Consider the following 10,269-nt stretch of genomic DNA (forward strand, 5'->3'; position numbering starts at 1 on the left):
AGGCAGAGCAGGCTAGAACCGCCGGAGCGGTGAGCAAAGGCAGAGCAGGCTAGAACCGCCAGAGCAGTGAGCAAAGGCAGAGCAGGCTAGAACCGCCGGAGCGGTGAGCAAAGGCAGAGTAGGCTAGAACCGCCGGAGCGGTGAGCAAAGGCAGAGCAGGCTAGAACCGCCGGAGCAGTGAGCAAAGGCAGAGCAGGCTAGAACAGGGCTCTGTTTACACGGAACAGACAGGAAGGGAAAGGCAGAACCAGATACCCACAGGGTACTTGCAGTGAAGTAGCGAGTGGACCACAAACTCACAACCGGGAGTACAGTGACAACGAGCAGGAGTTAGGTACGAGTTCAGACTGTGCAGAAAAAGGAAAGGTACGGACGTAGAGAAACACGGGAAAACAGGCTAGAAGAGTATACAGACAAGAACAGACACAGTAGCAAGATACAGGAGCGGGTCTAGGAATGCAGCCCCTAGAAGGTGGGAGGAACAGGCCAGGAGCGTGTTCAGACAGGACAGACAAGATACAGGAGCGGGTCTAGGTATGCGGCCCCTAGAAGGCGAGACGAACAGGCAAGGAGCGTGTTCAGACAGGCCTGGAAATACAGCCTCCAGGATAGGCAGACAAGAGAACACAGAAGGGGACCTGGCACAATCAGAGTGAAAGACCACACTGAATGAAACACAATGCTCAGGCAGGGATTCATTGGAGTAGCTGGGTTAAATAGCAGATGACAGACAGCAATAGGCTGAGAACACACAAGGGGTGTGCCTGCAGCAGGTACAAGAAACAGGAAGTGATCGGGCGCCGCCCTTAAGCAGCAGACACAGAGGCAAGCAAACAGCATGGAGGGAAGCCAGGCTAGCAGACTGGACTGGAGATCAAGTGCGCACTCTTGCACAGTGGGAGATGGACCACTATGCAAGGACGCCGCCAGGTATGTTACAGAAACATACTGCCAAAATGCTAACAAAGTGGCTTAAGGATAACAAAGTCAATGTTTTGAAGTGGCCATTACAGAACCCTCATCTCAATCCTATTGAAAATTTATGGGCAAAGCTGAAAACGCAGGTGTGAGCAAGGCAACCTACAAACCTGGATCAGTTACACCAGTTTTGTCAGGAGGAATGGGCCCGAATTCCGACCAACTATTGTGAGAAGCTTGTGGAAGTCAGATCCAAGTCATTCAGTTTAAGGGCAATGGCACCAAATACTAATGAAATGTATGTAAACTTTTGACTTTGTAGTAAGTAATAAAAATGCCTTAAAACATTCTCTCTCTCTCATTATTCTGGCATTTTGGCAAATATTAAAAATTATGGTAATCCTAATTGACCTAAAATGGGAAAGGTTTATTCTGATTTCAAGTTATATATTGAGAAAAACATGCATATGTGTCTTTTTATATAGTGTATGTAAACTTCTGGTGTCAACTGTATATACAACTCCAATTTATAAGGAGGTTTTTCTCTAAAATTCTGCAGGAATCAGAGTGGAAAAGATTGCATTAATTCTAGGGGAGAAAATCAACTTAAATACAACACATAACATTCATAGTACAGCAGGTCCTATTTCACAACTTCAAACTTTTACAGTCAACTTTTTACAGACTGATGATGTCATAACAGTCATGACAAATCAAAGGCTGTCCTAGAGACTCCGAATGTAAGAGATCCGCAGGCCTCCCGTCTACCTGCCAGGTGCCACTGCCCTGGAACATGAACCGGAGTCTTGCAAATCGATCCGCTCATCTCAAATTGGGACTTGGATTTATTTTTGTCATTTTTAGTTGTATCTGAAGTGCCCCCTGGGCCGTGGGGTACTCGGTAGCCGGGTCGGTCGATGCTGGGGATGTCATGGTGGCGGTGACCCGGTCCGCGACCCAGAGCGGTCAATTAAAGGAAAAGTAAAACGGGAATAAAGTTTTTGGAGAATAATATTTTGTGACGCCACCTGTGGTATGCGGCTATATAGGGCTACCGCTGCGGTGCAGATCCACTGGAGCCGATGGTGACGCAGCAAAGTTGGTTCAGTTCTCCACAGGCAGAGCTTAGCTCCAGGGCAGTGTAGATGGTGATTTTATGAGGTAGATGTTGTCGGTGCAGTGTAGTGCAGGGCAGTTGATGGCGCATCAATTATTCAAGGACACAGTGGGTCTTCAGGTTTTACTCACAGTTGTTCAAGACTCCAGGTTACAGTTACCGGTGTGTAACATCGTCCTGTGTCCTCCGGGGTAGGGATCCAGCAAACCCTCAGGTATCTCAGGAGCACTTACACGGGACCCCGTTCTATGTACCTTTTTCGGTCGTCTCACTGCGCTGGCTCTCACCCTCCTGCCCTGCACCTCACAATCAGTGTCCCAAGCTAGTGGCCTCGGGTCTTGTCGGGCGACGTGCTCTCAGTCCCCTGGACCCTATGCGGCCACCTTTTCGGCGATGTAATTGTGGATTTTGGCTGCAACACCTTGAAAATGCTGCTGCCTCCGGTTGGCTAGCTGAGAGTGGTTGTTCTCAACTAGTTTGGGGCCGGTCCCCTTCTGCAGCCTGATCCCTCCACGTCAGCGTGAATTCGGGGTCACGGGTTGCCTCTGCACTCGCCGTGCCTCTGGGATCCCTTCTGTCTTCCTGGAACCCTCCTCACTGCTCCTCTCTTCTTTCCTCTCTCTCTCTCTCCTCCTTGCTCTCCTGAGCAGAGCTCCTCCTGAGCTCTCACAGACTCCTCTCCACTCAACTCTTTCTCCTGACTCCAAGTCTGTGCTCCACTGAACTTCTTCCTCCATCCACACAAACTACATGGTTCCCCCTCTCTTGGTTCCCCCCCTTCCAGCCAGGGACAGGGCTCCGCAGTGAACAAGTGCATATTGCACGGCCTGCTGGTCTGGCGTGGTGTAGTGTTGGATGTAGATGTGTGGGTCCTGGGTAGTACTCCATCCTTACCTAAGAGTGGGGTACCACACCTCTGGGTGAGATGCAGTACCTCTGTGGCAACTGGACCTGCAGGGACGCCACATTAGTCAGAACTCTTTCATTTTTACATAAGCATCACTATATGACATCTGGCTTTTTTGGTGTCTTTAAGGCCGAGTTCACACAGAGAGTAAATACTCATTATTGCATTTTCGCTGCCTTTTTTATGAATTTTCTCCCTTATTTGATGTGTTTTTGGTGCAGATGTTGAAGCTGTATTTTAAATGTGTTTTTATAATACAGGAAAGCTTTGATTCTGCACGTATTTGGCTGAGTGCAGGCGCCGGGCAGCATAATAACGCTGTTATCCTGCAGATTAACCCCATATGTGCAGGCTAATAGCGTTATTTCTGGTGACGGTTTCCCTTTAAGCTGTGTATCTAATCCTATCATGTGCAGTTCAATCAAATAATACAGTCTGCTGAGCTGTGTATCTCATCCTATCATGTGTAGTCCTATCAAATAATGGAGACTGCGTTCCCCTTCATCTGGTATTAACCAGAATGCCCTGGGCACATTGCCATTAGGCTGGAAAAGCTCCTCGAAAATAATAAAAAAATATGAAAAAGATGACAGCACCGGGGTCTTTGAAAAATTGATACAATGTGGATTTGTTACCACCACAAAGTGCCCATATACAGATATAAATATAGGTCAAGACTACATTGATTATAGTATTTATTAGGAAAAAAGTGAACGAAGAATGAATTAATAAAGATCACAAAAAAATTATCAAACATGATTCATAATAAGGGCTGGTTCGACAGGTAGGCAGGGTAGGCACTAGCCTAGGGCGCTACCCCTTGTCTCCCCGAGGGGGCTCAGTTTAAAAAAAAAAATGACATTGTTTCGGCCCCTTCCTCCAGTCACAGGCATTCAGTGAGTCACTAACACCGCTCACCGCCTGTCGCTCCCTCTCTGCACTGAATTGTATTTGCCTCTTTAAGACAATCTGAGCGCTGCCCAGGACAGGAGCAAAAGAGCTGTAATCAGCTCCCTCCCCTGCCGGTAACTCCAACAAGACGCAGGCTACTTCCGGTGTGTTCTCTGTTACAGGATGGCGCCACACAGGAATACGGCACTAGAAACGCCATCAGTTTTGTTACAAGTTGCATCTGTCACATGACCTTAATTGAAACCCACGGCCTCCATTATACTAACAGCTATATTAGTTTCCATCACTATCCTTGGGTAGGACATTTAAAATATAGAATGTCAGGGATGAATATCGCTATTTGTCCCTTGTAATGTGTAAATGGTCCACAAACAATGAACGATTCTATATAGAACTTTGACATTGCGCTCCCTTTTAAGCCTCATCCCTAAAGTACGCCACATTTTTTTTACTTGTGCTGGTATTTTTTTGGTGAGAAAAGTAATAATTTGAGTGGAAGTGGTCGTCAGAGATTATTATCGGACTGATCGGAGGGAGGAGGTGCAGTATTAGGGGTCCTGTTACCTAAGTTTCTTGCCTATTCCTTTGGTGGGGGTCACCATAGGCTTCATTTGCCTAAGGCACCAAAATACCTTGTCCTTATCATGATATTAATAAAAATAACAAAAAGCAGGTCTGTATATGAGAAGAATTTAACCAAACGCACAAAAGACACTTAGATGTTTTATATATACATATATATATATTTGTGCAATAAAGTTGTTACAAATTTGCAATGATGATAAAAGAAAGTGTGTAGATACAGTGACTTTCTATAGAAAGGAGCAGATGATTCTGCTCCTCAGGCCTCGGCTTACACTTTTGCCGCTTTTGGACATCCAGGTCTGGATCACACATGAGAGAGGAGAAGAGCAGGAATGTGTGACTTGTGATCTGTATAGTTGGAGTTTTCCTGGATTCCTTCAGCATCGCGATTAGCCATATGGCCTTCTGTCTGACCATGGTCAGGAAGGTGAAGGAGCAGCCGCTTCCTTCTGTCTGACCATGGCCTGGTAGAGGAAGGAGCAGCCGCTTCCTTCTGTCTGTACATGGCCAAGTAGGAGAAGGAGCAGCCGCTTCCTTGTGTCTGTACATGGCCAAGTAGGAGAAGGAGCAGCCGCTTCCTTCTTTATGTCCATATCTTGTAGTCGTCTCCTTACCACCACATTGTAGATGAGTCGTCCAGATGGTAACATAGCAAGTATGGCTGAAAGAAGTCCTTCAATTTCAGCCTTTAATTACTTGCTATGTTGATCCAGAGGAAGGCGAAAAATAACCCTGAGGACTCGTTGCTGGATCATCCTCATATCAAGGGAAAAAAATTCCTTCCTGACCCCAAATATGGCGATCGGAATAAATCCCTGGATGTTTGGTGCTCAAATCTACTTGGATGTTATGTGGTGGAAGCTTGGTAGGTTTGTCACAGTCCGGTAAATAAGAAAGTCCAGTGTAATTGTCTCATCCGATTAATGTAAATCTTCATTCCTGGATGTTGCTGGAATGGGGCTGATTTTTATCAGCCTAATACTCCTGCTGTAAGAAGAGAAATATACACGTCTGAGAATCAGCCCCTCACATACAGTATATACAGTACTAGGGGGATATAGCGATAAGGTGTATAGTGGGTAAGTGTGTTACTGGGTAGTGATAACACTATGGATGTCTGTATGTGTTGTACTTACATAGCAATATGGGAATGGTGGGTCGGCTCTGCCGGACTCCACATCGCTCCAGTCTATAGAATAGAAAAACGGATGCGATCTGATGGATGATGTAATGGCAGATCGGGCAGATGGAGATTTGCAGAGAAGCTAGAAAATGATAGAGACCATTAGTCATTATATTATGTATTATTACTGACAAGTTTTTACACAATGTCTATGGACTATTCCCATCTTATCTTCTATCTCTTTTAGTAATCCCCCCATCATACTTATCCATCTGATCTTACTCACCCCTTTTATGATGTCCATGGTATGACAGCAGATCCCAGGTGGAAAATAAGGGATGTCATCACGCAGAGACTGGTGGTATTCATCCATTGTGCCTTTGCAATAGAATGGCTGGTCACCTACACTCATTATATATAAGATGACGCCGAAGGAAAAGGAGTCTGCCAGATGGTTGTAGCCTTTACTGTCCATTATCTGTGGAAACATGAGATTGGAGAGGAGCTTAATATACCGGGAAGGGGATTTACACACAGAGACTATGAGGACCGGTCTGTGATTAGATATCAGCAGGATACATTGGGATCAGATTATCCCTCAATCCTACTATTGGCATCAATCACACAGAGATGTTCCTTACCTCGGGCGCTATGTAACCCTTAGTGCCAACCTTGTTCTTCACTATGCCATCCTCAAATACATTCATGGCTGCTAAGCCAAAGTCGGAGATTTTGATGTGTCCGGTGTCTTGGAGGAGGATGTTCTCTGGCTTCAGGTCACTGCAGGGAGAAGGAGCAGACACTGATTGTGAGGACAATTCATGGAAAGAACTTTCTACAATAGATATGTAAGGAGACAACAGAGAGTCACAGGTGACAGATTTATGAAGGTGAAATGATTACCTATGTATGACGCCGCGTTCATGCAGGAACTGGAGTCCGCACACCATCTCTGCCGCAAAGAGTCTGTGGAGTAGAAAGGATGGATCAGTGGTTACATGCACAATCATACAGAGAACATGAGGAGATCACACACGTGTCCTTTTCATGTCATTATTTTCTCCTGTTGTCGTTGTCCATTGCTCTAGGACTACAGTGCGAGGGCAACGGATTATTAATATTCAGTATAAGACATTTACCTTGTTGTCCTTGTGTTAAACAGCATTGAATCTGCCATGTGGTCAAACAGGTCTCCTCCGGCCATATAGTCCATGGCTATCACATACTCCAATGGTGATTCCATAAACGCCCGCATAGTCATTAGGTAGGGGCACCCGGCAGCCATTCTCAGGACTTCTAGCTCTGTAGAGAATATGTCCTCTCTACAATAACTTCTGTCCATGATTTTAATGGCCTGAAGTCCTTCATTAACCAGATCTAATGCCAAGATGACCTGGAGAAAAATCACAACAGATCAGACCAAACTCCCATCTATTAGTGTGTAGTAGTTCACTAGTTTATCTCATATATCATTACATATGAGCATCCTGTAATGAATATGTACATCCCTCCTGTGCATCTGGTGCAGGATACATTGATGAACATGGTGGAGGATAAATTCACACTTACATTTCCGAAGCCTCCCTTTCCAAGAACTTTCTGGAAGTCAAGGCTGTCAAAGTCAATAGTATTATTAGTGTTGACCACTTCTCTCAGGGGTGAAATACAGATTCTAGCATCACCAGGGTCTTCTTCTGGCATGTCTTCTATGTCAGGGGGTATCATAAGGCCTCCATCTGCTGAGAAAATACAAGATTTATTAAACCCTTTGCGAACACATAATGGAAATGTTTGTCATGTTGTGCATAAAATGTATGAAGCGGGCTCATTAGCTGAGCATGCACCATATCAGGCAGATGCTGGCTGTATTACATAGCTGCCACTTGCCTATAACTGCAGCGACTGGAGCACACTCCAATTACTGTAGTTTAACCATTTCAATGCTGACAGTGATATTTAAATGAAGCTATTGCCGATTTGAGTGCACCAGCACCTATTAACCCCCCAGGACACTATTGCAGGGGGTCAATTGTTTAAAATGACTACCTGGGCCTACTGCTGAAAGCCCCAGTCTGTCACTTTTGGCCTAGTGTTAAGACCAGCCTGGCTTAATTTCATACGAGAATGTCAATTTATCTATATACAGTTCTACCACAGTATACAGTACAAGCGATCAGAAAATCACAGGTTTAAGTCCCCCAAGGAAACTAAAAAGTGAAGTAAATAAAAAAAATAGTTTAAAAAAGGGAAAATGTAAAAAATATTTGAATCACCAAATTGACATAATTATAATCATATTTATAAGCACATCTTGTATCCGCATAAGTCCGATTTTGCAAAAATATAAAATTAAATATTGCCTACAGTGAACACTAACATGATAAAAAAATGAAACATTAGAATTGCATTTTTGGGGGGCGCTGTATCCACCTAAAAAATTGCAATAAAAAGATATCACAATGTCCTGTCTACCCAGGAAAGGTATCATTAAAAGCTACAGTTCACCACGCAAAAAATCATCAAGCCCTCACACATCTCCATCCAGCGATCACAATCACACAGTTCCAATGTCTCAGAACATGGCCACACAAACCATTTGTTTAAATAAAATTCTTAAGTATTTTTTAGAAACCCCTATGCAAGTTCAGCAGTATCATAGCTGTAACTGACATGGAGAATCATTTTGTCAGGTCATTTTTACCACTCAATGAACATCTAGAAAAAAACAATGTTGGAATCACTTTTTTTCCACAATTTTACCACAGATTAAATCTTTTTCCCCGTGCTCCAGAACATTGAATGGTAAAATAAATAATGTTCAAAACTACAGCTCGGCCACTGAAAAAACAAGTCCACATACAGCTACATTGCCAGAAAAATTAATAAATAAATAGTTATGAGTTTTCAAAGGAGGGGGAGAAAAAAAAAGGTTGCCTGGTCAATAAGGGGTTAACAAATGTAGCTCCAGAGAAAATGTTATAATTTTAAATGGCATTATGTAAATGAGCAGGAAATGTCTAATATTTGGGCTCTCATTTATCAAAACTGTCCAATAGCAAAACTGTCCCTGTTGTCCATAGCAACGAATCACAACATAGATTCCATCTCTTAACATTCTATGGAACAATGAAAGCTGCATTGTGATTGGTTGCTATGGGCAACAAGGACAGTTTTTCTGCACTTTTGATAATTGATGCCAGTACATAATATTAGGAGTATAATCCTCCTCACCCCCAGTCTTATTACACTGAGCAGATCCATCTTACCTGGTCCATCTGTATCCAGTGATGTGTTTGGTGGAGAAACACTCAGCTGTTTGTTCTCTGGGATGGAGATGTTTTCAGCTGATGACCTCGACCTCCGCAATGCACCATTCCCATTTATAATGGGTTTAGCGTAGATGAGACGTCTTCTACATTGGACAACCCAGTCTCTGCTGTTCCTGATCCTCTTCTGGGCTGCCGCTCTTTGTAGTTTCGGTGCCTCCAGACTTTCAGATCTGGAGGATGTCACTTGTCTCGGTGTCTCTTGGAGAACCTCTTCCAGCTCTAACTCTGCGCTGATGTTTCTCCTCTTATTGAGGATGACATCTTTGTTCCTCCTCCGTATTTCAGGGACCAGATCTCCGAGTTTTTTCAAGGCGATAAGTATGGCCCTCTGAAGCTCAGCGGAGGCTGCAGAGTGAGACTCCATGAGGGTCTCCATTTTCCTTCTCTCTGTAAGGATCTCATGTCTTTTGGTCTTTCTCATTTTGTCCAGAGTTTGACGTTTGGACGCCATTTCTGAGGCGTCAGTGTCCACGTCCGGTAGTATAAAGCCTTTTCGCCCAATAGCGAACAATGGTACCTGCTCTTCATTTAATCCTCTCCTCTCACTGAGAACCCGATCTCTATGGGCTCTTCTTCTCTCTTTATCCATTTTATAATCAATTTTTGCTTCGTTCGTGACGAAAAACAAAAGGGGCTGCCTCACCCTTGGGAGTCTGTAAGGCAGTGATTTCCCTTAGGCCGGAACACTGGGATATAGAATGCGGTGATGTCATCACATCACTTGTGACATCATTTTCATTCTGATCTCACCTCACAATGAGATAGATGGATAGATAGATAGATAGATAGATAGATAGATAGATAGATAGATAAGAAAAAAGATAAAAAACAGCACAAGCAAAAAGTTTAGGTGAAAAGCCCCCTGTTATATACCAGTCCTCTTATATAATCCAAAAATATGGAGGCAGCACACAGATGAAGTAGAAAAATTTATATTATGTAATAGCCCATGTAGCTTCAGAAAGGTGCACAATACTGGACCGAAACGTCGCCACATGGGCTATTAAATAATAAAAAAAAAAATTGTCTTCAACTGTGTGCTGCCTCCATATTTTTGGATTAGATAGGTAGATAGATATCAAATTTGGAGGATGCTGAACCAAACTTTTGCTTATAAATAAATAAATATATATATATATGCACTGTGTGCTCAATTTGCATTTTTGATTATTCATTTTAATATTGAACAACTCCAGTGCAGTCGGTCAATTTAAAATGTTAATAAACCTGAACCCTGAATATTTAGGAAAATAAAAGTGAGGTTTTGTCTTTCTTATGAGAATATCTATGTGTGCAGAATTATTATTGTTTTTTTTAAACTCGTTTCTTGAAGAATTCTTTATAATAAATGTTACAAACATACAGCAATAAGATAGAA

The sequence above is a fragment of the Phyllobates terribilis genome, unplaced genomic scaffold (assembly GCF_046119375.1).
Source record: "Phyllobates terribilis strain yellow unplaced genomic scaffold, ASM4611937v1 Scaffold_142__1_contigs__length_4687701, whole genome shotgun sequence".
Taxonomy (NCBI): Eukaryota; Metazoa; Chordata; class Amphibia; order Anura; family Dendrobatidae; genus Phyllobates; species Phyllobates terribilis.